This window comes from Henckelia pumila, chromosome 3 (assembly GCF_033568475.1).
Source record: "Henckelia pumila isolate YLH828 chromosome 3, ASM3356847v2, whole genome shotgun sequence".
Taxonomy (NCBI): Eukaryota; Viridiplantae; Streptophyta; class Magnoliopsida; order Lamiales; family Gesneriaceae; genus Henckelia; species Henckelia pumila.
In genome coordinates, this window is record NC_133122.1 from 94,535,733 (window position 1) to 94,541,645 (window position 5,913).

A 5,913-nucleotide genomic window follows, 5' to 3' on the forward strand; every position below is an offset into this window, starting at 1 on the left:
CTCATCATGCAATTTATGTATGCTTGCGGGATTCATACAATTTTGTCTAAACATGCATACATCAATAATATCATATATTATTTAAGGATGATCGATCCCATTAACTAATCGACCCGTGGTTGCCAATCACGAGTCTAAGTCCAATCCTAGGTGATATGTAAGTATGCAATGCAATCATATTACATTGTGCTTTCAATTTACATTTCTTCGGTCTTCATTGTCTGCTGGGCCCACCATTTCTTCAAATCTTTGTCTCCCACTAAGTCTAATAAATTTACAATAAATTTCGATGACAAATATGGGATACATTTTTAGGGGTGAGAACGGGCCATAAACCAGGCCCACTTTTATTACATATGACAATCATATTGGGCTATAAACCAAGCCCATTAATAAACACCAACAATAATAAGACAAATGTAAATCACCTAACATACACCTAAAACATTGGTCATGGAAATCGATCATCCTTTTATCCAATAATTAATTCAATAATTAAAATAATTGGATAAACATGCAATGGCATCATAATTAAAAGATAAAATCATATTTTATCTTATCCATCCATAAGATCATATCTTATCATCAATTGTACCAAAATAATTAATTTTATAAAATCTAATTTAACGGATAAAATTTATAAATTTTCCAAAAATTTAAATTTATCCAAAAATCAATTTTAAAAATTTCGGACTCGAACAATTCGATCCGATGCCTCGTGATCTAATCAAAAACAATTTTCGATCGGATCAAACACTAGAATTTCTAAAATTCAAAATTTTTTAAAAAAATAAAATTTTAATTTTTCGGGCTGCCCGGGACAATCCCGGGCAGCCCGTCGCTGGGGCAGCGATCCGATCGCTGCCTGTGTTTTGCCCGTCAAAATTTTGATTTTTAAAAAATTTGTTTTGTTTCAAAAAACCGAGGCTTAAAAATTTTGTACAATCGATTAATTTAATCGTTTGATCTGAGCAACCTGGCTCTGATACCACTGTTGGAAAACTGTGTTCAGATCAATTAGAATTGATACCCGGTGCAGCGGAAGTTTAAAAATTTATTTTATTAATATGGAACGATTCCATATCTGGGTATCAAAACTTTTACGATTAAATTTGTGTAAGTAAAATAAATAATCACAATTAAATATTTTACCTTAAAATCTCGAAGCGAGATTATGGACACCAACAGAATTTAATATGCTCTTGTTGTATATCCCCGGAACTGATGAACGAACGTTTCTTCAATCAGGTCCACGAATAGAAAACAAAACACTCTGATTGACAGCACTAGAAATCAATCAGAAGTTTGCGTAGAGAATAAACAGATATGATCTGTTAATTCAGATTGTAATTTTTCATAAAAATCACAAGCCGAATTTTCTCCGAAAGGGACAGAGTATTTCGAAAATCCTCTTTAAAAATCTAGACTGATTTTCGAAAATTCAAGACTGAAAAACACACCAAATTTTCGAACACTGCAGTCCTATTTATAGATAATTTCTAGTTATAATTGTATCAGGACTCTAACTCCTTAAAGTCTACAATCCATAACTTAAGCCCAACAAGTCAAGCCTGTTGTTATAGAATTTAATATAAAATTCATCGTGACTCCGATTGATAAACTGATTTCACCAATGTGCACAGAAACCATTTCTGCATCTTTTAGAGTCAAGATAATTTTTCTGAATCCGAATTCAGTGATTTCCAAAAATGCCCATCCCTATGTCATTTTAGAAAATCCCACTCCCTTTAGTTAAGAAGTCCAACTTCTCTCTCATTAAATTTAACTATCTCTACGGGGTTTTAGTAATTCATTACTTGTGTAACCCTCAATGGTTCAGGAATACAGCTAGCCGTGGGCTCACAACTACTTGTGACTCGGAACAACAATTTCCGACTTACCCATCGAATCATGGTAAGAGCGCCTAGCAACATCGCCCCATGATTCCATAGGTATTACTGATAGTGCCTGCAAGAACCAGTAGATTTTGGTTAGCGTACAGTACGGTCCCTTCAACCATATATCCCAATCGAATCAACAACCATTGGTGCATCGAGAGTCGTTCGAGATTCGATAACTATGCATAACATCCTGGAGATCTATTAGTGACATCGCATGTGTTACTAGGAAAATCCATTAACCTAAAACACATCATGTACTCTGGCCAGAGATTCGTCACACTAATATCTCCTCAGATTGCATAGGATATCCACACTCGTAAGTATGTGATGAATCCTTGACAACAAAGCATCGACTCCTATATGTGTCGTAACTGTACCCAATCCCGACACCTGATGACCCCAATAGAGTCGGTAAACGAGTCAAAGTACAGTACTAGCATATAGAGTCTCAATGATGTTTCAAGTAATAAGGACTAATGGTGTACAACCAAAACCGCGGACTTTATCCACTCGATAAGTGATAACCACTTGGAAATCCGAATAGGGTAGTTCGATCATTAATCATATGAATATCCATTTGCATGCTTTGAACATCTCTATGTTCCATACCAATGAAACGTGGTACTCGGCATCGCAAATGCTAGTCTCAATCTCGAGCGATCCTTATCCTTATTTGCGGACGACTCAATTGACTAGGAACAGTTTAGAATATACAGTGACTATAAGATGTGTTTCATGATAGCCATCCCCATGTGCTACCACATCTTACATACACTATAGTATATTCAAGGTCTTTATCAAAACAACAATAGTATATCATAATATAACAATATGAAGAAAGATAATGTCAATGACATTATAAAAGTGTAAATTATATTAAACAAAAGATTGTTTTACATAGAGTCATAAAAGCCCTTAGCCACAAGTTGGCTAACCGGGCACCCACTCTTTCACCTATTTTAGAATCGTCAGTGCGGGTGGCCTTAGCTTCCACCTATTTCAAGACATAATCCACAACAAGTAATATATATATAAATCCAAATGAACTAGGAAAGGTCCCATGAAGTCGATGCCCCACACATAAAAAATTTCACAAACTAAAATAGGTTGTTGAGGCATCTCTTTTCGCTGGGATATATTACCTGTATTCTGGCATTGAGCGCACGACTTACAGAAATCGTAAGCGTCTCGAAATATGGATGGTCAGAAAAATCCACAGTCTAACACTTTCCTCACTGATCTTTTTGCTCCAATGTGACCACCACAAGCATATGAGTGAAACAATGTGATAATATGGATTACCTCGCTTGCAGGGACACATCTTCGCATGACTTGATTGGCACAGTGTTTCCATAAGTATGGGTCATCCCACACAAAGTACTTAGCATCGCTTCGAACCTTATCTCCCTCCGCCTTGGAAAATTCAGAGGAAAACCCATTAGTAACTAAATTATTTACAATGTGCGCATACCAGGGTAATGCTGTGCTCGCTGAAAATAGTTGTTCATCAGGAAATTCTTCTCGCAAGCTCAGCTTCCCATCAATATGAACTAGACGGCTCAAGTGGTCAGCCACTCGATGTTCTGTTCCTCTTTTATCTTTGATTTCCACATCAAATTCTCTCAAGAGTACTATCCATCTTATCAATCTTTGTTTTGCCTCCATCTTCGCCATCAAAAAACGAACAGATGCATGATCAGAATAAACAATAACTTTAGCACCAAGTAAATAAGAACAAAATTTTTCTAAAGCAAAAACTACAGCCAAGAGCTGCTTCTCAGTGGTGGAATAATTCCGTTGGGCATCATTCAGAATAAGCGAGGCGTAGTAGATAGCATGCGATTCTTTCCCAACTTTCTGTCCCAAAACCGCTCCTACAGCATAGTCGCTAGCATCACACATGATCTCAAATGGTTTGCTCAGGTCCGGTGGTTGGATGATTGGTGCAGATGTCAATGAGTCCTTAAATTTGTCAAAAGAAGTTTTCATGGCTCATCAAACCCAAACTGGACATCTTTCTGCAACAGCTTGCACATGGGAGATGCGATCTTGGCGAAGTCCTGAATGTATCTCCTGTAAAAACCTGCATGGCCAAGAAAAGAACGCACTTCCCACACACTTTCAAGGTAAGGTAGAGACTGAATAATATCAATTTTTGCTTTGTCTAATTCAATCACCATAGATGAGATGACATGACCCAAAACAATACCTTGCCCAACCATAAAATGACATTTTTCAGAATATAAAAGTAGGTTTGTTTCGACACACCTCTTTAGGACAAGAGCAAGGTTAAATAATAATTTTTCGAATCAATCACCATATACAGTAAAATCATCCATAAAAACCTCTAAGGTATGCTCAATAAAGTCAGAAAAAATACTAACCATACACCGTTGGAATGTGGCCGGTGCATTGCAGAGTCCAAAGGGCATACGTCGATATGCAAAGTTGTCGAACGGGCAAGTGAATGTCGTCTTCCCCTGATCTTCTTGCGCAATTCCAATCTGAAAATAACCAGAATATCCATCAAGAAAATAGTAATAAGAATGACATGCTAACCTTTCAATCATTTGATCAATAAAGTGAAAAGGGAAATGGTCCTTTCGGGTTCAAGCATTTAACTTCCTATAGTCTATGCAAACCCTCCACCCATTTTGAATTCGGGTGGGAACCAATTCTTCATCCTTGTTCTTCAACATAGTAACCCCGGTTTTCTTGGGAACCACTTGGACCGGACTGACCCATTGACTGTCAGAAATTGGATAGATGACTCCAACTTCAAGGAGTTTTAGAATTTCAGCCTTCACCACCTCCATCATAGGTGGGTTCAACTTTCTTAGCAGCTGACGCAAGGGGTTCGCTCCTTCCTCCATTAGAAATCTATGCATGCACGTAGAAGGGCCGATTGCCTTCATATCTGCTATGGTCCTGCATGCTCACAATAATCTTGTGCCAAGTAATCCACAATATCAACAGAATAAACACAATCAACATTGTTAGGAAATTTCATGGCATCATAAATATTAAACTTCACAACCTCTCCATCAAATTCCATAGTGAGTGTGCCACTGTGAACATCAATTTTAGTCATAGATGTTTTCAAGAATGGTCTGCCTAATAGAATAGGACTATTGTGATCACCGTTTTCCATGCCGAGAACATAAAAATCCACAGGAAATACCAAATTATTTACTTGCACTAATACATCTTCATCTAATCCTTTAGGTTATGCATTAGACCAATTAGCCAGCTGTATAACAATTCAAGTTTTATTCAAAGGACCAAGTTTCAAGGACGCATAAATTGAATATGGCATAACATCGATCGATGCTCCTAGATCTAACATGGCTTTTTCCAGTCTAACATTCCCTATAGTGCATGGGATAGAGAACATAACTGAATCCTTGCATTTGGCAGGCAATTTCCTTTGGAACACAGCAGATACATTCTCACCTAACTCTACTTTCTGACATCCCTTCAATGTTTGTTACCTCTTTGCTGTGCACAATTCCTTCAAAAACTTTGCATATCGAGGTACCTGCTTAATAGCATCTAGCAATGGAATGTTTACCTCACATCTACGAAAAGTTTCATAGATTTCCTTAATCCCTTCATCTTTTCTAGACTCTTTAAGTTCTAAGGGAAAAGGGGCAACATGCTTGTAATCAGAGAGGGGAGGAAACTTACCTTGTGGCGCTTCTTCCTGAGTTGATTCTTTATACTCCACTTTTGGCTCTTCATTTTTCTCATTCTTGGACGAAACATCAACTTCTTTCTCCTTGACTTTCAACTCCTTCCCATTCCTTAGAGTAATTGCACTTGCGTTCTCTCTTGAGTTCGGAATTGTTTGGGATGGCAAAGCATTGGAATGTTGTGCTTCCAACTTGTTGATTATGGTGGTGAGATGTCCCATTTGGTTATTCAAGTTTTGGATGCTTACTCGGGTTTCCTGTTGGAATGTCAAAGTATTAGTTGCAAGATCCTTAACTATATTTTCGAGAAACTCACCTGG